Source organism: Pezoporus wallicus, unplaced genomic scaffold (assembly GCF_028554395.1).
Source record: "Pezoporus wallicus isolate ANWC-B61680 ecotype Strahan unplaced genomic scaffold, APGP_CSIRO_Pwel_v1 contig_8803, whole genome shotgun sequence".
Taxonomy (NCBI): domain Eukaryota; kingdom Metazoa; phylum Chordata; class Aves; order Psittaciformes; family Psittacidae; genus Pezoporus; species Pezoporus wallicus.
The window spans coordinates 1,075,922-1,100,139 of record NW_026635049.1 but is presented as its reverse complement, the minus strand read 5'-3'; the positions used below and the strand labels follow the sequence as shown (position 1 = coordinate 1,100,139).

Below are 24,218 nucleotides of genomic sequence, written 5' to 3'. Positions count from 1 at the left end.
CAGATGCCTGAACTCTTCCTAGGGCCCAAACAGCATCACAATAGCAATAATCACAAGTGTCAGTACTTCACAGTCCTTACATCTGCATCAATGCGGGTTGTCCTCTGACACCACTCAGAGAAGCCCGTGTTGAAAAGCAATGGGAAGAAACAGCCTTGGCCCATGGCTCATGGTTGCCATTTCCTTTGTGCTCAGATAGGAATACCTTTAACACAGTGAATGTGGCCCTATTTCAGCCTCAGATGCTTTTCAGAATCAAAGCTTTACATGGGGATGACCCAAACTGGCCAGGGTTGTGCCTGCTCACCCAGCCTGGCTGCCATCCCTTCCATGCAGCAACACTTTGTCATTAAACCCCATCTCCAAATAAAATGGGAAAAAACAATTGTTTTCTTCCAAATGGAGCAATCTGCACTTCTTTTTGCCTCTCTAGGAGCAGCATTCTTATCTTCTGGATGTGCACTAGACTTTCAGAGAGAAACTGGGAGAAGATGGGTTCTTCTCTCCTGAGAGCAACAGCATGTTTGGCTGTTTGGATAAAGATGTCCCAACAAAGATGCTGAGGAAGTAATGCCAGCCCATTACAATGGGTGAATCTTTGAAGCTATTCCCTTTGCCTGCTGCATCACTGATTTGATTTCTCAACTACACATCTGTGTTCACAAAAAACACCTGCAAGATATTCTACAGAGAAGCATTCATGCCAAATGAGGACCCGTATTGTAGCCAGAGCTGCCTGAAATCAATACAAAGAAATACATACCATTAGAAACGGTTTTGAAAGGAGACACGCTTTGTATGGCAACAACTCCATTTCATTTCCAAGCCCCAACATTCATCTGTGACAACAAATTGATGAGAGGCTTTTTGACAGAAAAATACATTCACCAAGTCGGGCTGCTCCCTGTTGTTCCATTGCCCCTCAGGTGCTTGCTGTTAATGGGGAAATAGATTGCCCTTTTCTTCTTCTCCTCAGAGTCCTGAAAACGCAGAGTTTGTCTTTTTGATGCACTCCAAGTTCAGGAGAACAGGAAAGATTTTGGGTTCTGCTTTCAGGCAATGTTTCTGTATCACTGTCTTCATTTCTTTGTGCAAGTGGCAGCCTTGTCTTTCATATTTATGCCTTGTACTTGCAGTTCATAAAAAGCAGAGAACAGAGGCTGCCTGAAGTGCCTGCAAACATGAATTAGCACATTAATGAATTAAAGAGTGTTACTACTTCACATTGCTTCTCCTTGACGATGCCAAACAGTTGAATCAGTTCGTTATCACTGTGAGCTTTGAGAATCGTTTATCTTCTGTTGTTGTCCCAGGAGCTGGCCACCAAACAGTGGTGTCTGACACACTATGTGTACCAGATACTTGCCCAAATCTAGGGAAAAAGGGTTCCAAATGGGAACCAATATACCAGTGCCATCCTGGGCCCTGTTACTGCCCAAAATTAGGAGCAAGGATGCTGCTGAGAAAAGCAGCTGGGGAGCAAGAGGGAAGGAGGAGGATTGACTTGGGAGGAAAGGCAAAGCATCCGTCTCGTGCTCACCTAAGGTATCAATGTCACAGTAATGAATTCTACATTGAGTAAGTCAGAGGTGAAAAGGAAGAAGGGAGCTAAGCACAAGGAGGAAGGAGGAATCCTGAATCCAAACCCAGCCCTTTCACATACTCAGTTTTCTAACAGGGCTGCAAAATATCTGGTAATCATAATTCCCTTCACTTTCCATTTGACTCTACAGCTTCCCTCCATGCACTGCACTGCTAGGGGGGAGCAGAGGTGCCAGGGAACCAGACTCAACCAGAAGGTTATTGCTTCATGATTCTTACAGACATGTGGGTTTGGGATTCTGGGGGTTGGGATTGTCTTCTCCTGCTTGGGAATTTAAATAGATGGATAAAAACTATTCCAATGCTTAGAAGAGAGTTGTTTCCACGTAAGTACCCTTATCGAACACATCCACAAATGTATTTCAGCTGGAAGGATGATGCAGAGAATCCAGAGGGATTTCACTACATAGCATTTTCATTTCAGTGGACACATACATCATATCTATCATACAGACAGAAGTATCAGTCTCTTTATGGCATTAGGATACTTCCAAGAGTCAATGGCCAAAGAGCTGCAGAGACCTCCAGAATAAGCACACAACTGCTAGAGCAGAAACACAACAGCTCTGTCCATCCCAGAGTCAAGAATCAGAGTATACACAGGCATAAAAGTGTCTGAATTCCCTTCTCCATCCAAGCATTCCCTTAGGTCCCCACCTTTACTGAATGCTCGACTCAGAGGAGCTGATATGGGGAGGTAGGAGGAATAGCAGAGAGATGTGTGGATGACCATGGGGAGGGAAAAAGGGAGTGAGAGCAGTTTCAGTGGTATTTAATTTCTTCATCTTTGATTAAGGCTCTTCCAGTTTCTATCAGAGTTCTTTTAAATGGCTTGGAAACTGGGAACAGGGGTGAAAAGACTTCCAGTGGCTGCTTCCCAGAAGATGGCGACTCAGAAGAGCTGTCACTGGGGAATTTCAATTGACAAATGTACATGACAACATCAGGCTTCACTCACAATAACAAGACCAGACACCCTCATATTATTGTAGCCAACAGGTTAGTGAACAAGTCCACATCAGGGCTAAAAATGGTTCCTAAATCAAAAGCTCTGCAAATGAGCCAGAGGTGATACATGACACCAGCATTTGTCTTGCAGGTCAACAGCTCTAGAACCTTGCAGTATTTAATGTTCTTGGGATTTTAGATTACAAAATGAAATTTCAAAGGTTCATGTATCGAGAATATCAGCAAAATAACTTCAGGATATCAGGCCAGAAATAAGGATTCAAAGGTCACAATTTATAACATATCCCATGATTTTGCGGTACCAAGTTCAGTAGGCCAAAAATAAGTACTTCTTCCCTATCCACACTGCAACCATTTCTACCTGCAGTAGCACAAAAAGACAGAGGCTCTTAAAGACGCTGCCCATGCAGTAGACACAAGAGGCTGGATGTGGGTGGGAGGGACACACACTGTCCTTTGCAGTACAGGAGCAGGACACAAGCAGAGCAGAGGGTAGCAGCAAACAACAGATTTGCCTGGCTGGGCTATTCAAGGAGCACAAGCTGTCAATACTGACCTGATGCAGAAAAAGAACATAGCTACAAACTTAGCTATAAATAGCAAAATACAATGAAATGAAGGTACCATGCAGTTGGGCCGATAAAGGTAGGAAGGTGTTATAGAACATGCTGGCCATCTGCGGTCACAGCAGGACCACGCTGAGTGCTCTGGGCTCCTGCTCCTGGTGAGCACCAGCTTTTGAAGCTGCCGGGGTGCCTCCACGCAGGATGGAACACAGCACATGGAGCACACTGAGCCCAGCAATGTACAACTGCATCCCAGCAGGTCATTTCCCCCCGGAGCGCTTGGGAAGCATGGAGCCAGGCATGGGGGGCCGGAGCAGAGAGCTCCCTCCCAGCTATTTTGATCCCCACAGCAGATGGAGGAGACAGGTTGTACTTTGTCAGGAAACACACTGCAGCAATGAGAGGAAGGGTGTGACCCTGACTTACAAAGCAAGGAGCTATTCCCGAGGTGTGTAAACAAGGAGCAAGGCACCATCCTTTAGCTGAGCAGGGAAACAAGATAAACCTTTCTTACCATTGCCCAGATTGACCTTTCCATGTGAGCTAACACCGAACTGCTCTCTAGCAGGGGCTTGGCAGTCAAAGGTTTAGCACAGGCCTACTCTGACACGTGTAACAGACAATAAAATTGCATACAGCATCTTGAAAGGATTACTGGTGAATGGGATGGACTCAGCACCACGGTGACCAGGGACAACATTTACACATCAGGGAAGGGGTTTCCAAGCTCCCAGCAAGATCAGGTTTGAAGCAGTCTGCAAAATAGGCCATTTATTTCTACAGAGAGAACTGCAGCAGCCCCAGAGGGATTTTCACATCCCTATAATGTAATACAGGTACATAAAACCAGACTGATGAGGAGGGAGAGGAACCCACATGTGGTGGGGAGGACCCATTGCGTGTGCAGAGGATTCCTCCACTGTTATCCTCTTTGAAAGCCACCTTAACATCATGCTCAGATGCTCCCCATTAGCATTCTAGTTTAACAAGGAGAAAATGTGCAAAAAATGTGAGAAACAGTTAATTAAATTTAAACTTAGTTCATTAAAAATGAGCTCTGAAAGCAAAATTGTGTCAATTACCCCAAACTTCCTGGTAGACTGAATGCAGACAAGTGGTGCTACAGGCAGACAGGCACAAGCTCTCATGGAAACCTGTGAGGAAAGGCCAGATCCTGCCCTTCACTCCCTGGGAAGAACACTGGGGTAGGAATGCCTGTGCACACACAGGTACAGTGGAGCAGGGCAGCAGCAAGCACCCCTGGCAGGGCTTAGGGCTGCACAGCTCTGGCAGCCAGCAGGGAGACACTGGGAATGTTTGCCAGGATACCCCCAAAAGGGAAGTCTGTTTGTTTGTGGTCAAAATCATTTATTTATCCTTCAAAAGAGCAAATATCCCAGAGGAAGGCGCTGCTGGAAAGGGCCACATCATGACCACAAAGGGTCTGCAGTGCATCAGAAAGAGCCAAGAAAAGATGATGCAAGGGTACACGGGGCTCTCTGAGAGCAGGTTGCAAAGGCTGCTGTGAGAGGGGTTTTGTTTTCTTTATTGCCTTATATCCTAGTTTACATCTGATTTATACCCTAAAGGCATGTAAGTGTCCTGTGCTAGATGTCAGCCATGTTTGCACATGGGTGACAGGGGGACAAGGCCAGATCACAGGCCTGCTCATGCACACAGAGATCCTTGCTATGCCCATACCAAAGATGTTTTCCCAGAAAACAAAGGACAGGAAAGGCCTTCTTTCTAAATAAAACCAAAAAGCAACCACCTGAAGAAGAATTTTAAGATCCATTCCAAAGTCCTCAACGCAAGAGGAAGACTTTGGTCTCACCTTTGGACAGGTTTCACTTCTCTTTGCAACCCAAACCAACCCAATTTTGCAGCTCTCTGGGCTCTCACTACAGAGCCCTCAAATCTTGCTGATGTGCCTCTGGCTTTTTACCAGGTGAAACCTGCCACAAGAGGAGGCTGGACCTGGTTCCACAGGCTCCTCTTCCACAGCTTCCTCCCAGTTGCACGTACGATGCTCCATCCATTGTCAAGGCTCTTATTAATAAACCAGCCCTGCTCCAAGGCTGCGCAGCAGTGTACCCATCTGAGCTTTTGTTGTCTCAGCCCCTTAGGGCTCATTAAGGTCTGAATTAGCTGACTGTCCATGGCCCTAATTAGTACTTCAGCTCTCCAGGAAGCAGCCAGGGTTTTTTTTTAACCATTGCTCCTCACCCGTGGCATCAGCTCCCTTCTGTGATTTGGAGCATGCAATCTGCAACAGCTTTGAAACTAACTGAGACAGGCATTTATCCCCTGCTGCTCTGCTCTGCTTTTAACTGTTATTAATTGTACTGGCAAACCCTGGCAAGTGCCCAGGGAGGGTGCACTGCGGGACACTGTGGAAATGCAACTTGGGTTTGGTTAGGAGGCTGTTCTCCCAAAGAGCAGAGGGAGGCTGTTGTGTACAAACGTCTAGCATGGTGCTTTATGATGGGCAGGGTGAAATACAGGAAAGGCTCCACACCAGGGTGTACCCATGTGTAAGTCTGGTCCTTGCAAACCTGGAGAAAGAAGTATTTGAGCTGTCATTTCTTGTGGGTTTGATGGAAAAAGCAAGGGCCCCATCCCTCTTGTAACTCCACTACCACAACCTGGGTATGTGCTGTCTTCCTCAACAGCATGTGGCAGTAATGCAGAGCACTACAAAGAGGTCTATGGTGGAGGCATCCAGGAGCTCTGGGTCACTCATCAGACCCAAAGGGATGACAGACATGAGCGAGGCAGCTGGGCTTTATGCCAAGCACAGCTTCAGGGTTCTTACAGTACTATGGAAAACTGCTTTGTGCTGCTTGCAAAAAGGGAACGGGCTGATGGTATCATAACGTCCAGAACCAGCAGGAGCCATGGGTGCTCCCTGCTTGTGCTCAGCTGAAAACAGCCACCCACCACGGCACTAGCAGAACTTCTCCTTGGAATACAAAGTTTGACGGGGGGCTGAGCTGATTCTAACCCTGGGGTCACCTATTTGGGTACCTGGCACCATTTGCTCTGATGACAACACGCTGCAGCGCTCTGTCAGACTGATGACTGCTTCCTACCAGAGCTGCCGGAAAGGCAGCCAAGAACAGGCTCAGGCTGCATTGCATTTATTAATTAGGATACAAAACCTCTCCAGTCTCGCCTGCATCACTGCTGCAGGCAGTGACCCCATGGTGCACTTGGCAGCCTCCCCACGGAACAGATCAGCTTCGCTTGCAAGCTGTCAATCTAAGTGCAAGGATGCGCTGAGCGCTCCAGGATCAGTGCAACGCTCTGTCCCCAGCTCTTAGCAGCCATCAATGAAACAAATGGCTCCTCTACTTAAAAGCTTTCCAAGCTTATTCTTAAGGAAAAAGTCTCCCAGGGTGCCGTCATTAGAAAGTCATCCAGTCTTGTAACTGCATGGAACAACAGCGGACCGCTCATACCTATCACTTCAAGGCAAAGGGTGCCCCTCAGAGCACTAGGTCTGAACTTCCAGACTGGTAGGAAATCAGAATATTCCACATGTCCTCCATAAACTTGAGAAAAGCCCTGCTGCAAACGCTATTTCAGCAGGACTAAGACTGGCCCTAACCTGCATTTTTATCTTTATAACTCAGCTTTGTCACTCACACCAGCAATGACAAGCTGAACTTCCAGCAAGCGTGGTGCAACATCCAAGATGATGTTCAGATCCTGCTGGGTTCATAAAGTTCACCAGGAAGTCACAGTAGGTTCTATTCCATACCAGATACAAGTATGAACACAGACCTATGCACAGACCCACAGTCCCAATTTCTACAGCAGCACTGGGAAATGATTTGGGACCAGCACCTGGCTTCTCTTGGCTCTAACACCAGGGTGAAGAAAGCCATACAAAACAGAGGTGCAGACCTTCTCCCACAGTGCTTATACTCCTGCCAGCAGCTACACTGACATCATTGCTTCACAGCTGCCTTAAAAAGAAAACAGGTACATTTAGTTTTGAAAATAGCCTTGGAGTCAAAGCTTTGTGTCCTGCGAGGACACAAGATCCCTGTGTCTGTCCCACCGGCCGGGCAATCAGCCTCTTGCTTTTTCACTCCCTTGTAGTGGAGAGCTGAAGATGGAGACACGACTAAGTAAAGCAAATTATGCATGTGTCTCTCTGTTAACCCCCACCTTTGGTTCATGAACTCACTGCTTCTTACAGTAACTCTCCAAGACAGGAATGGATTTTCAGTGCAGTGCTTGCAGGACCTCATGAGGTCAGGCCCCATCTGCGACTGCGGGCTCGTGGCATTAGCAGAGGTCAGAACAGATTTTGGACGCAGCTTGCAGCGGTGATGGGCTCACATTATGCATACAGCTCTGATTATCACAGGAGTACAGGCCGCCTGCAATCAGGCCAGCTCATGGCTTTAGGCTTCCCACTTCAAGTTAAAAATAGTTGGCCTTTGTTTTACTGAAAGCTTGGGCAGTGCTGACCTTTTGCGTCTGTTAAGCATCTCCTGCGACATTCCCTTAACATTTAGAACATGTGGCTCCCAGCTCCAGCAAGCTGCTCTCACTCTGCTCTCCGATGGGTTTAGCTTGTGGGATTCTCTTTAGGAACAGCCCTGCTGCGGAGAATCAAGTAGCTTGGGCAGACACTGGTGAGATCAAGCCATGCAGAGGTGAGCAGTGTACAGCTGCACTCAGGACAGGCACCTCAGTAAAGAGCTACAGACATCCCTCAGACCCTGCTGTTCCCCTGTTCACTCTTGCTCACCCACCACCTATCCCTCAGCAAACCAAAGACCTCCCTCATGGGAATCTTCAGGTCTTTAACCTCAAGAGGCGAGTTGTCATGCAGAGAATATTCCTTATGGTGGCTGGGAATATTTAAAGATGCTGCTAAACTTTCTTCTGCAAGAGCACCGCAGCACATCAGATTTCACTAACAATGTACTTACTGGTGGCAGCACTAAAACCAGAGGAGCCGTCCCTGGAGGCAGCAGGAAAAACCTGTGGTCTCAGACTTTGCAGGGAGCCATTGAGGGAGTCAGATGGAGAACATGGACAGGAAGAAACTGAACCAAAATACAACAATCCTCTATTTTTATTGACCACAGAAAGTAGTCAAAGGCACAGCACAGAAACTGCAGATTAACACCAGCCACAACAGTAGCAGACACTTTAATTTTCTCATTTTAGCACATCTGTTTGCAAGAAGCATTTCCTCAAAGAATCCAAGCTAGAGCAGCACTCAGGAGAGCAAAAAATGCCAAGACAACTTCAACATGTCCACATGTTCAAACTCCCCACCAGCTTGCATCTACACAAAATAGTAATAGGCAGAGGAGACTGAGACACACATGGGCTTTATGACCCAGAGCCATTCAATCTGGGGCTACAGTAGGTCCTGCTTTGAACAGCAGGATAGATGAGATAAGCTTCAGAGGTCCCTTCCAACCTGACACTCTTACCTGGTGAGGCTATTAGAAACTTGGTCTCTTGCTATTTCAAAATGTGCTTGCCACATATTCTCCTATTTCTTCTGTCTCTGCCCTATTGACAATACCAATAACCCTGGAGTACTGTTTCCAAGCAGCTCATCTGCTCGGGCTCCCATCTGTGGGAGCCATCAGAGAGAGATGGAAGTGCTGCATCACTGCCCTTCAGAGGTGTTTTAACTGAGTGTCCCAAGACACGTGGAACATGAGTGATGGAACCTCCACGGCCAGGCCCCGGACAGAGCAGATAAGCAACTTGCCCCATCCAGCATCCCCAGTGGCCTGGGCACAAGGGGCAGGTCCCAGCTGTGGGTCTGGGACAGATACAAACAGCCTCTGGCCTTCAGGAGAGGATCCCCCCTGAGCACTGCAGCTGGGATGGAGACTTCTCATCCTGAGCCCATAAAATATTTGCTGCTGCAGTACTTATGAGTCAAAGTAAATGGGAATAACTGGGAGAAGGATTGTGACTGGCTGCAAATGAACTAAGTCTGCTGAAGACTGTTTAGCTTCCCCGAGCCTGTGAACCTCTTCTGTGATTAAGTGTGCTGCAGAACAGTTCACACAATTTTTATGGCAGGTTGAACCCAAATGATTCTGTATTTTTAAGTTGTTACAAAAATCACATCCTGTCCTTGAATGTGGTGCTGAGAACAACAGTGGGGGAAATGCATCAACAATTTAAGATAATTCCTTCCAAAGAGTCATTTCAGTTTCTGGAACAAGCACAGAAATCATTTTCTGTGGAAGAAAACGGACACCAATATTTACTGCTATTGGTGCAGAAGAATTTCCTCAACTACCCATCCTGCATGTCAGGCATAAGAGGGCAAACAACATGGACACAGAAGCATTTCCATCAGAACTCTGAAGAATAAAACTACCATTTTTTTCACTCTTAAGTACTGAGAAAATGTAAAAAATGACAATTCATCGACCAGAGAAAATAAGTGGCACAGAACAGCAGCAAAAACCAAAGGGGCAAACTGAACAGAGGCTCACCATGGTGGCGCAGACTGGTTCTCAACCATCCCAGATTCTCTGCCATAGCCCAGATTCAATCCCTTCCACAGGGAGGAAAAGGACAGTGCAAAACCAGAAACAATGTGGTGTTCTGACCTCTACTGAAACATTCAATCCTGCCTGAAGTATGGCCCTGGTCAGCGTCTGAGGAAAGCTTCACTGATTTCTGAAAACAGGAGTGCCGAGAGGTTCACAAGCTGCACGAATGCTCTCCTGATAGCTAGCAGGGGTTAGCACAGCAAGCTGGACCTGGGGACAAGGGAATTTGAGGGTCAAAGCATGAAGAAATGATGCATGAAGCTGTACAGAACCAGAAGGCAATGCCTGAAAAGGGCAGCCCCTTTGGTAGGTTCCTTAACATGCAGCACAGTCTGTTTGAGCCCTCCCTGGGCATTACCTGCTGTTTGCAGCAGTGGTGGCTCCCAAGACCAAGGGGCCATCTTCTCCTATCCCTGCAAGGAACATGTTTTCACACAGGGAGATGAATGTAAAGCCAGGTTGTGGTCTCCAGTCCTTCACACACATCTGAGGCACAGTTTCCCTTCAAGCATCAACTACAAAGCACGGAGCCCTTCAGCTCATTGCCATGTTAGCGAAGATCTCACTCTCTTTTATAAGCCAATATAATGATTTTTGGAAGGAGGAAGCAGTGAAAGAGCTGGTCTGGGAAAGCTTGAGCTGGACAATACTGCATTAAACACCAACTGCTGTTAAAAGCCTCAGCACAAACCACTGCACTCTGTTAAAACAGCAAGCACTATTAACAGTTTTCTTCACCACAGTTACCTACCAAACAGCTAGATTATACTGATCAGCCACTGAAACGACCAATCTCCTGTAGCAAATACATGTCTAGGACTCAAAAGCAGTGGGGGAAAAACATCTCTTTACGCACATCCTCTGAAAAATGTTAAGTTCTGTTTGCCCTCGAGTTCCCCAAGGACACAGCACAAAAGATAAGTATTTAATTGTGCTCCTCTCAGAACCCCTTCTTTCTACCTAATCCCTTTTGCTCTACCCACATCTATTTGCAGTTGACAATGGTTTACTTACCTTATTGCAACAGGTGTCTTCTGTAAGCACATACTGCCTGTTGCCTTGGGAATTCCTGAGCTCCCACTACACTCTGTTTTCCAGGACAGGACATGGGGCTTTTTTCAAACTCACTCATAGGCTGGTTAACAGATGAATTTTGCTTTCTTTTCTACCCGCTCTGCTCTCTTTTGGCTGGATTGGGAAGAATTCCTTAATTCTGATCAAAAAATCTTAAACCACTGCCAGCTGAAAGGAATTCTCGGAGTTTTTATTCCTGTTGGTCATTTTGCAGGAATAGAAGTTGTGTTCCCCTTGACTCCTGCATGAGATCCTCTGAGGTGAAGAGCAACCACCATGCTGCAGTCAACAAGGTTGTTTCTGATTCACAGTGGTTTAATGATGAGCAGAAACGGGTTGATTTAAAGTGGTCATACTGCATTGTTCCAGGAACACCTCAGTGACCTGCCATGCAATGCCATCTAGTAACAGAGACCTCTGGCCACATGCTGTCTATACACAATCCACTCAGCAGTTGATTTAGTAAAGTAACAGATTGAATTTCTTTTACTACTGGCCATGTTTTCCTGGAACATGTCCCTCTTACATGCATTAACTTAAAGTATAACTCAGAGTCATGGCAGGCCTTTTCATTCTTAGCATGCCCTCACCTTCCCTCTTCCATTTTCTCAAGAACAAAGCTGTACTGAAAGCTATGTTAAAGGATGGTTTGTTTTGCTCCAAGTGGGTATGAGAGTCATTTGCTTTGTCATTAATCAAGATGGTTTTACACATCTCACTGCACTTCTTTACAAGGAGGGGTAGCTATGGTTACAGAGGTATGGTAATGGTCATTTCAGGTTAGGGCTGCTAGCTACAATTCCCCTTTCTGCTGAACATCACAGCTTTTTCATTTCAACAGCACCTCACTTGACTCTGCTCTTTAACGAGAGACACGGCAATGCCAACTGCTTTCTTCTCCTTGGCCTTTGCCCTGATCCACCACTGACAAATGGCACCACGTTCTGTCCTGTCATTGCATTTTTGTACCATCGACTGCTCTTTTTCTAAAAGAACAGACCAGAGCTTGGTATAAAAAGATGGACCAAGCTCTGGATCTGAATCTGAATTGGGCAGAAGCACCTGAAAGCAGCAGCAGGGTTCAGTTCTCCTGCTGAGATGAGCATTAATGGGGATCCTTATGTTCCTGCATGTAACAGTGTGGTTCAGAGGTCAGATCGTGGTTATCAGGATTCTTGAGCTTGCACATCTTGGATTTAGACATACTCTTGAACAGCAAGCCTGGCTAGTGAATCATGACCACTCATTTTCCTACTCATCCTTTAAACCCATCCACTAATCTGAGAGCTGTTAGTTCTGTTATGAACTCACCTCATCCCATCTTTACTAAAGAAGATTTCTTAGTATAATACTTAAACATACAACTGTGGCATGTTCTGCAAGTTTCCAACATATAAGCACGATAGAAATACACTGTTCAGACCAGTTCAACCTACTGATTCTTAACAGAATTTGTGATATTTGCTCTGATATGTGCTCCCATTTCCATGTCTTTTTCCTAGTGGGGAGTAAAGGAACTTCCTTGAAAACAGCAAACAACTTAAAACCCAATGGAAAATGGCAAATAGAGGCAGTCTATCAAGCTAGAAACACCGTTTTGCAGTATCCTTTGCACAACTTTCCTGACACAGCTACTGAACACCAGAGCCATTTTTACACAGTTCTTGTATAAATCTCTGATTTGGTCTACTGGAGGAAATGACACGAAAGAGGCTAAAACACAAGGAAAGACTAACAGCATACCAGTAAGCACATGTTAGACTAACAGCTCTCCAGTGAGCTGGAAACAGCCTCCACTGGGATTCTGAGCACATTGCAGGACCTCAGCACCCAGGAGCCACGAGACTCAACTCTTTTAAGTTGTGCAGAAAAATGTGACAGAAGACAGATGAAAACACAAGCTGCAAGCTCCTAAAGCGGTCACCTAAACAACGAATGTAGGTGCTCTCCAGCACCATGCTGTCAGTGAAGAGATGGATACCGGCAAACAACCTTAGTCCATCAAACGTCTGAATCCCCCCCTGCAGGTGCACATCTCTCTGGGGTGCCTCAGTTAGGTACCTACACTTAGATAGGAGGAACCTGGACCTTAGTAAATCAACCAGCTGCCAAGGACAGTTAAAAAGGGGCCTGCTCACAACCAACTTGCAGGAAAAATAGCCACAGGCCATGAAAACCATTCCTGCAGGAGTTACACCATTACATTACTACACCAGCCTGGCCTGCTGCAGCAGAGAACCAACTACTACCAACCCTGGAGCTAGCTGGATTAAACCCAGCGTAGATCTGTCTATATTTCACTGCTCACACAATCACCACATAGCAAATGCCTCACTGTACAGCACCTCACTACACCCTCCCAAGGAAGGGTCGACCATGCAGCCCTGTTTCAGTGGTGAGGAAACAAGGCTTAGAAGGAAAGCCCTCAGGACAGCCATGATTCCTCTCCTGGACCTCTAAGCCTCAAGCTAATGTCCACTGGCACCTCCTTTGAGGGGTCTGTGATGCCTGAGTTTCTGAACCCCCCTGTAAAGTGACACAGGGCAGCCCACAGCAGAGCAGGAGCAGAACAGACCCTGGTCCTACTCGTTGCTCAGGCAGGTGCCCCAGCACCAGCCTGGCTGCTTCTCCAAAAACTGCCTTCAGGGGAGTAATTCAAGGTGAACTTGTAGAACATTGTTTTTCACAGCTCAAAAGAGATTTTCTTTTCTAATGCAATGCAGAACTGTACCCCGAGTGCTTGTTATTTGTTGCATTTTGAATCAAACACTTAAGACATCAACGTTCAGCCTCTAAATTGGGTAACAGAATGTGTATACCCAGAGAAACCCCTGTGGAGACATACAGCAAATGTGTGCAGCACCTGACATTTCCAGTGCAGGTACTGGCAATGTGAATGGATCTGGCATTCCACATGAGCCCCAAGTAAAAGCAGAAAATCTCCTGAGCAGTAATGTCTCCATTTCAAACAAAGCACTGTTCACCCCCTAATAGTTTCTAGCAGAAAATGGTTTTAAATTGTAAGGGGTAGAGCCTGGAGATACAGCAGTGGTACACTTTAGTAGCCCACAGAAAGGCAATGATGCACTGGGGGTCTGACTTGGGTTCAGAGTATAAAAGTGCCTGTCAGTCTGACCCATGCTTCTTAAACAGGGGAAATTTAGATTGGATATAAGGAGGGTGGTGAGGCACTGGAATGGGTTGCCCAGGGAAGCTGTGAATGCTCCATCCCTGGCAGTGTTCAAGGCCAGGTTGGACAGAGCCTTGGGTGCCCTGGTTTAGTGTGAGGTGTCCCTGCCCATGGCAGGGGGTTGGAACTGGATGATCTTAAGGTCCTTTCCAACCCAAACTATTCTGTGATTCTATGATTCTATGCTGAGAGAGTGTAAGGGCAGGGGGAGTAGACTGCGTGGTTCTGATTTAAGGCCTGGACTTAAACCACAACATAGAGGAAGATCTGTAGCAAATCTAAGCAAAACTAGATTTGGGCCCAGTACAACACAGAGGGTCAGCGTGCATTTGCAGGTATACAGAAATACATACCAGTGATTGAAATCTGTCTGCTACAACTCTTTTTCTGATAGGAAGCTGTTTCTTCAAAGCTGTCTTGAGACTTTTGGGGTATTATTTACTTCAAACAGGATTCACCTCATGTAGATTTGGATATCTAAAAACAAGGTTTTCCATCTAGGCTGGTTATCCAAGCTTGCTCTCTAGAGAGGGCAATGGCAAAGAGAAGGTCTGTGTTCAGAGACATTCTGCTAATGAAGCAACATTCAGTGGATTTTTGTATTTGGTGGTTTTAAAATTAGAAGTAAGAGAGCAGCACATCAGGTATCTGCCACAGCAGCTCAAAATGGTGCTGAGGTTAATCCATAGCTGTACTTTTGCCTTTTCAGTTCATTTCTGACCAGTGCGAGAGTGGACAAGAATATTAACAGAAATTAGAGGACATCTGAAGTTAAGTCTGGGGCTCAGCACTGTGTGTATTTGCACTCAGTCAGAGAATAGAAATAGTAATGTGTGACCTAAGCCTCCACTCAATATTAGCCACCACAGCAGAAAATCTAAATATAGAACTGAGCAAGGCAAGACTGAGAATTACTCATAAAACTTATCTGATGAATAACCAGGACCTCCCAGGAAAGAATGGGGGTATTGGAGAACACTGCAAGCTGCTCACAAGGCATTGGTAAGCAGAAATAAAGAGGCAAAGTCACTGAGCAAACTATTCACTCACCTCTGACTGCATTGTTTGAACCAATGCAAAACTGGATCCAAGTGTGAAGTCAATGTTAATTGTGTTCCATTTTCTAGCCCCGCTTTACATTTTGCTAAGAAATTAAATGTCAGAATGTCCCTGAATGTGCTCTCTGAGAAATGAAGCTCTCTTGAAGTCTTTTAAAATTCCTAATCTTATTGTGCTTAAATGTTATTCCCCCAGCTGAATGAATAATTTAATGAAATACAGTGTATTTCAGCGTGGCACATCAAAAATGTCTATTTCACCAATCTCTTCTTTCATCACATCAATTTTCTAGTCTACTTTATCTTATGGGGACACTGAAAGTTCATCTTGCTAAGCCTCATGTAACTGCTGTCAGAAATCAGTTCTAAAGTTGCTCAGCTTCTGGTTTACTTGATATTTTTTCAATCAAGCACCAGCATCTGAAACGTTTCACCCTTGACAAACCACGGAGTGCAGAGACAAAAATGGTTTCTCTTTCCTGCCAGTGTCCCTGGATACCATCAGAATATATTTACCTTCAAAGTGTATGTGCCAAAGGACTGGTACCCAAACCAGATGCAGGCTGCATGTCTGTATGGGGTGATGAACAACACCCCAACTAACTGAAGGATGGGAAACTTGCTCTTACATTAATTGACATCAGCCTGGCTTCAAAGCCCCCAGATCAGGCTTAGGCTTCCATGGCCCATGGGAAAACACAGTGTCTGCTTGTGCCACTGGTGGGGCTAGCGGTCCTGTGGTAGATCTCTCTCTATGTGTATGTGCGCGCATGTGTGTGTATGTATACACACACACATTCTCCACTAAAATAATTATAAAATATTAATATTTAAATACTCACTGTAAACTGCCCACCTGGAATTATTAGGAACATCAGCTCTGTGTCATTCCTTCAGTGTTACATGGCTTACGAGCAAGCCAGATGTGATTACTGCTAAGTATTTAAAGTTTAAAAAAGAATGAAGAAAAGCCCATTTTCTCTATTTATCTCATTGTTTACATCTGTTTAACTTTTCCAACTTAAATAACCAAAGCAGAATGCCAGGGACCTGCCTCCAGCAACTCATTTGTACACTGCAGCTTTTATTCCCCATGTCTTCTCTGCTCCTCAGGAGAGATCATTACCATGGAATGGAGAACACAGGCCTGCAACCCCACATCGCTCACTCAGAGAGAGCAATTCTTTCTAGTCCAATTTGCTGCTCTCGAGCAGGTCAGGACCAGATGGTTCCAGGAATCACCGGGCACAGGAAGGTGCTGGGACTCATTCACCAGCTGCGCAGCTCCACCCCGGAGCGCTGCATCCCACTGGAGTGTGGGCACATTTTCAGTTGGTGCTCAGCAAACCTCAGCATCCCTGCAGCATCTCCAGTACCAGGTGCTTCATGGTCTCCTACCCCATGGGTGGGCAAACTGAGGCACAAAAGGCTTAAATCATGCAGAGTCTGGCAGCTGTGCAGGCTGTGCCATCCATGCCCCTTGTCCTGCTGTCTGGATCTCTTTTGAGACAACATGATGGGCTATCAATTACCAACATCAGTCAGGAGAAAGCAGGACAGATGCTGAGGAGTAAAAGATGAGCTAAAAGCAGTTTCCTAATGATCTGTGTCCTCCATGGCACAGGATATCTCTGCAAGATGCAAGTACAGGGAAGTGATCAATTCTGCTACAGCCCCAGCTGCAGATTAATGGGGGCAACACTGGCCAGTGCCTGCCAGTGCACGGGAATCACTTGGGAGGAGAAGCACTTCATTTAAAGAGCTCAGTGTGACTGACTGTTACTTATAATTACTTATTATTGTTATCTTACTCCAAGTTCCCACATTATTGTTGTCATAATTAGGGTAGAAATTCACACTACTCTTCAAGTGGCAGAAAATCATTAATAAATGTGAGGAAAAAGCCCAAAACTGCATGGAAGCCTCTGTTTCCACTCAAGTGCATTATCAGTGGAACTATTACACTGCAACTCTGTATCCCTCGGGATTTCCTGGGATAAGGGGAACACACAATGTCCTTTAGCTCCTTATGACTGCTCCATGGGAGGAGGTGCTGCTTTAGATGATGGTGCTGCCAAAGCCCAGCAGCTCACCATAGGCATGGGGTGAGTCAGGGCATCCCCATGCAATGAAGGATCAGACAGCAGTCCCAAGTGAGGGGGAAGGCACCAATGACCTTTCTGTTCCTACTTAAGAGCTCAAGAACTGCATAGCAGGAGTGCTAAAGGCCACAGGAAACTTGGCCTTGCAGAGCTAAGCACTCTACACCCACATCCCTGCCCAATTACCTCTGCATTTACCCTTCCTCAGAGTGCCAAATGCCCCATGGTGTCAGCCAAGGCTGCAGCCGCTGCCTGTGAGTGGCAGCCTCTCCTTCCCGCCCTCCTGCCCCTGCTTCCCTCCGGATTCTCCAGAGTTCATCAGTAAAGTATTCCATGCATTTCTCGGGCCAGTCTCCACCCCGTCCCCGTTTCCTTCAGAGCCACGATGGAGCCGTCCCACAGCCCGTGGAAGGAAACTGGCAGCTTCACAATGAAGCTTTATCAGCCCCAGACACGTAAATATTTCTCATTAGACGTGACCTGATGTCTTTTCCCACACAGTGTTGTTTGGGACCACACTCACCTTCCCTGAGCCCATCCAGGGGTGATTTTGGGTCCATCAGCCACCCAAAGGGGTCTAACAAGCCCCTAACAAGTGAGTATAAGGCACAGACTAACAGAGCACCCCTGCATGGTTACTTTATCCAGACATGAAGAAACAAGGGAAAATGTTGGTTGGTGAAACAAAGATGAGTGAGATCTTAAATTCACACCCACACAAGGTGGGGTGCACACAAGGGGATGGGAAGATTTCTGCTGGCAGCTCTCAGCCAGCTGTACCCACCACCACATCCCCAGCATGTAATGCCAGGTCCATGTGGGGCAGAGCCCATATTGCTGCTGTGGAAAGGGACAGCGAGGGACACCAAAGCTGGAGAAGGCCCACATCAGGCTCCTGTCTCAATCCCTACCTCTCCTCTCTCACAACAGGAGCAGAACCTCAGCACACATTCAGGTCTCCCCTCCAGAAGCAGCACAGACATTGCCAAGTACTCTCATCTGACAGCACTTCAAATCATTTCCTCATCTGTTCAATGAAACTCATGGTCCTTAAGCACACAATTCACTCAGACAAGACTGACCCTGGTGTTCCTTCTTGGTGGCAGACAGGGATGCACTAGTTAATGGTGGCACAGCGATGGAAATTGCCAGACAAGTGGGAACAGTTCTCATCACTCCAATAATCTAGCACTACCAGCAGCACACGCAGAGATACTTTTAAAATGTAATTTTACCCTGATGGCATCCTATCAGAGAATGTATTTTTCCTCAGGCTGATCAGCAGAGGAAGGATTTAGGTTTCCTTGACTACTTTATAATTTTTCTTTATTGGCTGGTTTCATTGGTTATTACAAGTAAAATAACGCATCCCCAGCCCTGTTAATAGCTTGTATGTTGGTGGCCTCCCCACCTTCAGTCTCCTCTCATGCAGCTGGGGAGAATATTTCCTGCTTTCTGTGGTTTCCTCTTCCCTCCCCATGCTCCTCTCCCCCACATTTTGAACCAGGAAATACTTGTTTGTTTACAGAAAGGAAGTAGAAAACAAACCAGCTTACCTCCCCAGGCAGTGCTCAGGGGATGTGCAGCAGAAGAGTCCTCAAGTTGCTGGATGAGGCCTCAGCAAGTATCCTGTAAGTGTAAGAGAAGTGGTTACACTTCAGATGGAGCTGGCCCGGCCCGAGTGATTGCTAAACCAGGTGACCTCAGGCCTGAGCTCCCTCCCACCCTAATTGTGCTGTGATTCAATGATTGGTCCCAGCCCATAAAGCCCCTGCATCCTACCCACCTCCACTTACAGCTTGCATGGTGCTCATGCATCACAGGGGGCTTGGCTCTAATCCCTGCCATCATTTTAAAAGCTTTGGGGGCAATTTTTATGATTTTGACATTTTAGGGCTCTCAGATGCACTTGTCAATAGGGAAATACATCATTTTGGGTTCTGTGTCTCCATTGCCTCCCATCTCCCCCAAAGTGAAAGGCTGTTTGGCATTCAGTCTCTCAATACCCAGGATCCTAAATCATTTGAGAAGCCCTGCTTGGCTCCTGAAATCCGGTTGCTTTTGACATGACAATCAGCAACAGCTTAAAAGTGATGCTGCTTGAAGACTTGCCTCGAGGAGCAAAGGGAAAGTGTCCTCTGCCATCGCTGGTGTGACTGATAACAAGAAAAGGGGAAGATGCAATGATCTGCATCCTGTTGACACATATTGAGCTAATCCAAAAATATTATTGTCCATATTGGAATATAAAAGTGTAATTTTATTTTTTTTTTGCTGCTGTTTTCAGCTGCAATAGTTTTAAATAAACATTATTATTGCCCTTAAATAATCATTACGTCTGGCACAAAATAAAGCTACAGAACAACACAGGCGACATTCAGAGACTGGACACAGAGAGAAACACATTCACCCCTAACTGCTGGCCAAAGTTATCCATCCCAGCCCTGCTCAGACAGGCTGTGCTCACAGGCCAAGCCAGCAGGTAGACTGCAACAAACCCTCATGTGGGGAAGAACACTCAGTTTTGCCCTTCAGCCTGCAGAAGAGAACCTGCAGGTTCACTGGAAATTACTTCTCAGGGAGTCAGGTGTCAAAATTCCTGATGTTTTGTCCATTTGGAGGGCTGGAAGCAAACCCTGGGTTTGCGTGTGCTCTGCTAATGCCAGTGCACTCCTCCACTGTGAAAATCAACTTCTGCCTAAAGAGACCATTCCTGCAGCTGCCATCAGCTCCTGCCGTATTTCAAGTGGATGAGAAGGGACCGTCATTGCTTTCCACTGGTCATGCTGGCTCTTCCGGCCCCTGTACACCTCATGGTCCCTGTTCAAGCATGAATGTTCTGTTTCTCTAAATAACTCCTTGGTCCCTCATCTCTGGCTCCAGGGACTCCCAAACCCTCTTTATTTTTGCAGATACCTACAAAAAGGTGCTGGTTTGCTCACAAAGTTGCCGGATTGTCCAGGCTCACACCAGCAATTCCCAGCACAATCCTACCCTTGCCATGGCATTCAAACCCACAATTATTTATAAACCACACACAAATGTAGCCATTTCTTAAATATCTGTTCCACAACAGTTAGTGATAAATTAACATTCCCCATCCTTCCCCTTCCAGTAAGTGTCCTAGATAAGAACATGCTGCCCTTCCTGCTGGAAATCCTGTCATGCCTTTGGAGACCTCATCTTCTCCCTTCCTCTGCAAAGATCCACCAAGAAGGAAGGAAAAGTTGTCAGGATAATGAAATAGGTTTTCATTTGTATAGGGGCTACAGTTTAAACCTCAGATAACAGCCCTGAGCCAGATCTGTTGAGGGGTTTGTGCCATGTTATAGAGCAAAGGACATGGATGTTTCCTACCAAAGGGAATAGCGGCATCACTTTGACATCGCCTGTCTGTAAGTCACATCTGGTAAGAAGATGAACCCTGGCTATAATCTAGTGAAACCTTGGGACCCCCTGCCCTGCTCCTGCTCATGTATCCCCCTCACTTCACACAACTCACTTGACAAGAGCACATCATCACACCTCGGCAGTGTTTATACATGCAAGGAGGAAAACTGCAGAACTGAATCACTATATTTGGGGGTGGATTTGCTTAGTCTAAGAGCACTTTAGCTGTCAGAGGACTCTCCTCAAAGGCCTATATGGCACATTTTCTACTGCAGTCAAAAGCACTTCATGCTGATTGCAGTAGCACTGAGATGGTCCCACAGGAATCATAAGATTGAGAAACTCTCCTTCATAACTCAAAACCTGATTATTAAAAGCAAACGTGATACAGACACAAGTGGAAGTAAATACAGGCAGATTTCAAGGCAAAGGTAAAGGTCAAGTGCAGGCAGATTTCAAGCCAAAGGTGAAGATCACTGAAGGAACTGCCATGGACTTGTTTTTATTAAACAGCTTTTCCACGCAGGAAACCCTCAGGTTTGCCTTCAGGTGCAAAGGCAACTGAAAACAGAGGTTGCAAAAGTGCATTATAGCTTGTGTGGGACTGTATCCCCCTTGGACAGGGAGCAGGTATGAATGCAGATTATTCTTTCTGTAATTCTAAGATGGTGGAGCACAATCATGCATTTGGTTCTGCTTTTTTAAGCTTCCTGAGATACTTTGTTGAGCCTGCACTGACTGAAACACTATTCAGTTCCATTTGACCTGGTGTCACTGTATTGTCACATAAACCGGCAATAAATCTGATCTCCTTAAAATGCTTCACAACAACTTCTGCATTCTAAGCCTGCAATACCTCTGCTAGGCAATAAACCAGCACGCTGCAATCCGTGTTGATTCTGTTTCAGGGTGATTTGATGCAGATGACCTGACATGCAATATTTCAAGCTGTGTATTCTATGGCCTGTCACCCAGGCTTCTCTCTGCAACTGTGATGGCTGGAAACTTCATTTACCAGTAAATGAAAAGTGAGACTCTTGTGCAACCCCAGCTCTGCAGAAATTGTCACTACCAGAAACCCACAAATTATCATGAGGCCATAGAATAAAAGAGATCATTGACAGCAATGTGCTTCCTCATCACTTCCACACTGAGGGTCTGATTGGCAATGAAAGCAAACAGAAATGGAGAGAAGAAACCCATATTACAGCTGTTGGCTCCCCAGGTTTATTCACTGGAGCTCTGCAGTCTCCTAGAAGCACAGGACTGCGAAAAAACCCTGCAGTTTGATTTTGTGCTCCAGTTCTGCCCCACACTCATGGGGGGGCGGCAGGTACAAAGCTGGTTTGGGAGGCCCTGACACTTTCTGTGGTTACTTCACCCACCAGCTGAACACACATGAGCTAGTCCCATTCTCTCAATCATCCATCCTTCCAGTTTGTTGCAGGGAGAGGAATCCCAGCTCTGGGCTGCCCATCTTCTTTTGAGTCTCTTTAATTATATCTCTCTGACTGGCAGGCTCACTGTCAATGATCACAGAGGAAGTCATTGTCACAGAAGGAGGAAATCCATTCCTGTGGTAAGCACAGAGGCAACAGAGCCAAAAGTTTTATGTACTCTTCCAAATTGCACTATCCATACATTTCCTTTCTGCAGGGCAAATCATTTAACCTCCCTACCTGTTTGTCCTCGTCTCTAAAATGAGGAAGGCAGACCTGACCCACTTCTAATGTCCAATGTCAACGGTTTCAAAGCATTCTGAAGTCATTAAATAAAAGGCATTACAAAAGGACTGTGCATTGCTCCTGCCAAGCTGCTATGTAACACATAACAAGAGGTAAAGTATGAAATCACAAGAGGTAAAATAGGAAATCAAGAGAAAGCTTAAATCCCTCCTGAAGCTTCTAAAGGTTAATGCTCTGCCTCCAGATTCAGATGCCAGAAGTGTCCTGGTGACATATGCTACACGTATTTAGGATGAAGAAGCAATCAAGCTGACAAAAGCAGTTGCTTGTCTCTCTGCTTGCAGGAGTTTTAACACCACAATAACAGCTTTTGCCTTAGTGATAAACAGCCACACACACGCTGGGATACTTGTAGGTTTGGCTCCTGTTACAAAGCCTACGTCAGGTGAGGGTCTGGCTCGAGTCCTTGTTCTACTTCTTCTTCCGCCTCCTGTTACAAGTGAAACTGTTTGACCATAGAGCTATTAATACTTCCAGAGGGAAGGGTGGTGACGAAAAAGCAGTCCCGAGGCACAGAGGATGTAATTCAGCTTTTGGACATCAGAGCAGAGATCACATGCATTTCCTGTAGAGGGCCATCGGCTGCTCCATCACCCAGGCACCTCAGCCACAGACACCCAATGCTCCCTTGGTTCAGCCCCATCTGCCTTCCTTAATCTTAGAATGAGGCATTACTGTTGCCACTAGAAATTAATTTAGGGATGCATAAGTACTCATGGGTCTGGGTGTGACACAAGATCACTGCCTTGTGTGCACAGAACACCCGTGGAAGAGCTGGTAGGAGTTTGTAACTGCAGGAAGCTGAGAGAAGCAACCCCAAGAGCCAGATTTTAACCTGAGAATGAAATGAAATCGTGTGTGTTCAAATAAAAACCCTGAAATTCAGGGTCAGAGGCCACAGATATTTAACTGCAAGCTCTGAAAAGAAATGGAATGCGCAGACTTGCTCTGGAAGCATTTCACAGGGGGAAAAAGCCAATCCTAAAATGTGGAGTTTGTTCCTGTAGACATCAGCGGGGATTTTGCTGTGATTGCACACAGGAACTATAGTTCCGACACACAGGTCAGACTTGGAGCTCAGAGTCCAACACATACCATCGGCACGGAGAGGAATGCCAACCAGGGGAAAGCTCACAGGACTTCTTTTGTCCACTGTTTCAATACACCTGATATTCACCCCTGACCACCCTGGCACCACATCCTGCACGTGGCACAAACCAACCTGCCTGGCAAACTCAGCCACTGACCTGGTGATGCAGGTCCCCAGCGGCAGCACCGCCGGTTGGGTCCTGCTGAGAAGGTCCCTCACGCAAGGCAGGAGGTTTAGGATGTGTCCTGCCACACATTCCTACAACAACCCTGACCTTTCCTGGGGGTCTCTCCCAGTCTGAGGTGTGGGGCTCCTGTCAGTAGTAGTGAGATGACAGTAAGATAATAACAGGCTTTATTTGGGGTCAGCCTTCTCCCTGCTCCCCTCCGTGCATAATCTCTCCTTGCTCCTCATGAAATCCCCTGCTTGTTTCTTAAACAGGGATAGATTCAGGATAAAGAGATTTTTACTTCTTATCATAAGCTGACTTGAACCAAACAGTCAGAGAAAGACTCAAAACAAGCTTGGGTGTGTGAGGATGATAAGGAAATTTGGGATGTATGACTGAATGCAGGGGGATCCTGGATACCTCTCTTCAGGGCTTGGAGTTGGCCAAGATCTGCTCAGCATGGGATCTGCATGGAGATGCAAAAGGACAAAACTTCTTCCAAATGCCCCAAAGATAACCCGTAGCCTGAGCACATCTTCCACATGGACAGAGCTTCACCCTCTCGCCCTTATAGAGCTGTTTCTAGGTGCATTTAGTTCTGTGGGATTTACATTTTTAACACTGTTCGTTGTTCTCCTGCCAGAGGTGAGATTTCACTGATCCCCACAAAAACAACTGTCCAAACCAGAAGAAAGACAATTAAATGCAATGC

The 24,218-nt window shown here is 46.2% G+C and overlaps 1 long non-coding RNA gene across 1 annotated transcript; it reads right to left on the bottom strand.

Annotated features, from left to right (window-relative positions):
* Nucleotides 1–836: 836 nt before the first annotated feature.
* LOC130594756 (uncharacterized) lies at nt 837–23,651 on the bottom strand. The gene is made up of 3 exons (XR_008971156.1): nt 23,495–23,651; nt 18,669–18,741; nt 837–1,173 (listed from the first exon to the last, which is right to left on the bottom strand). It is a non-coding gene; the product is annotated as an uncharacterized LOC130594756 (long non-coding RNA).
* Nucleotides 23,652–24,218: the final 567 nt, after the last annotated feature.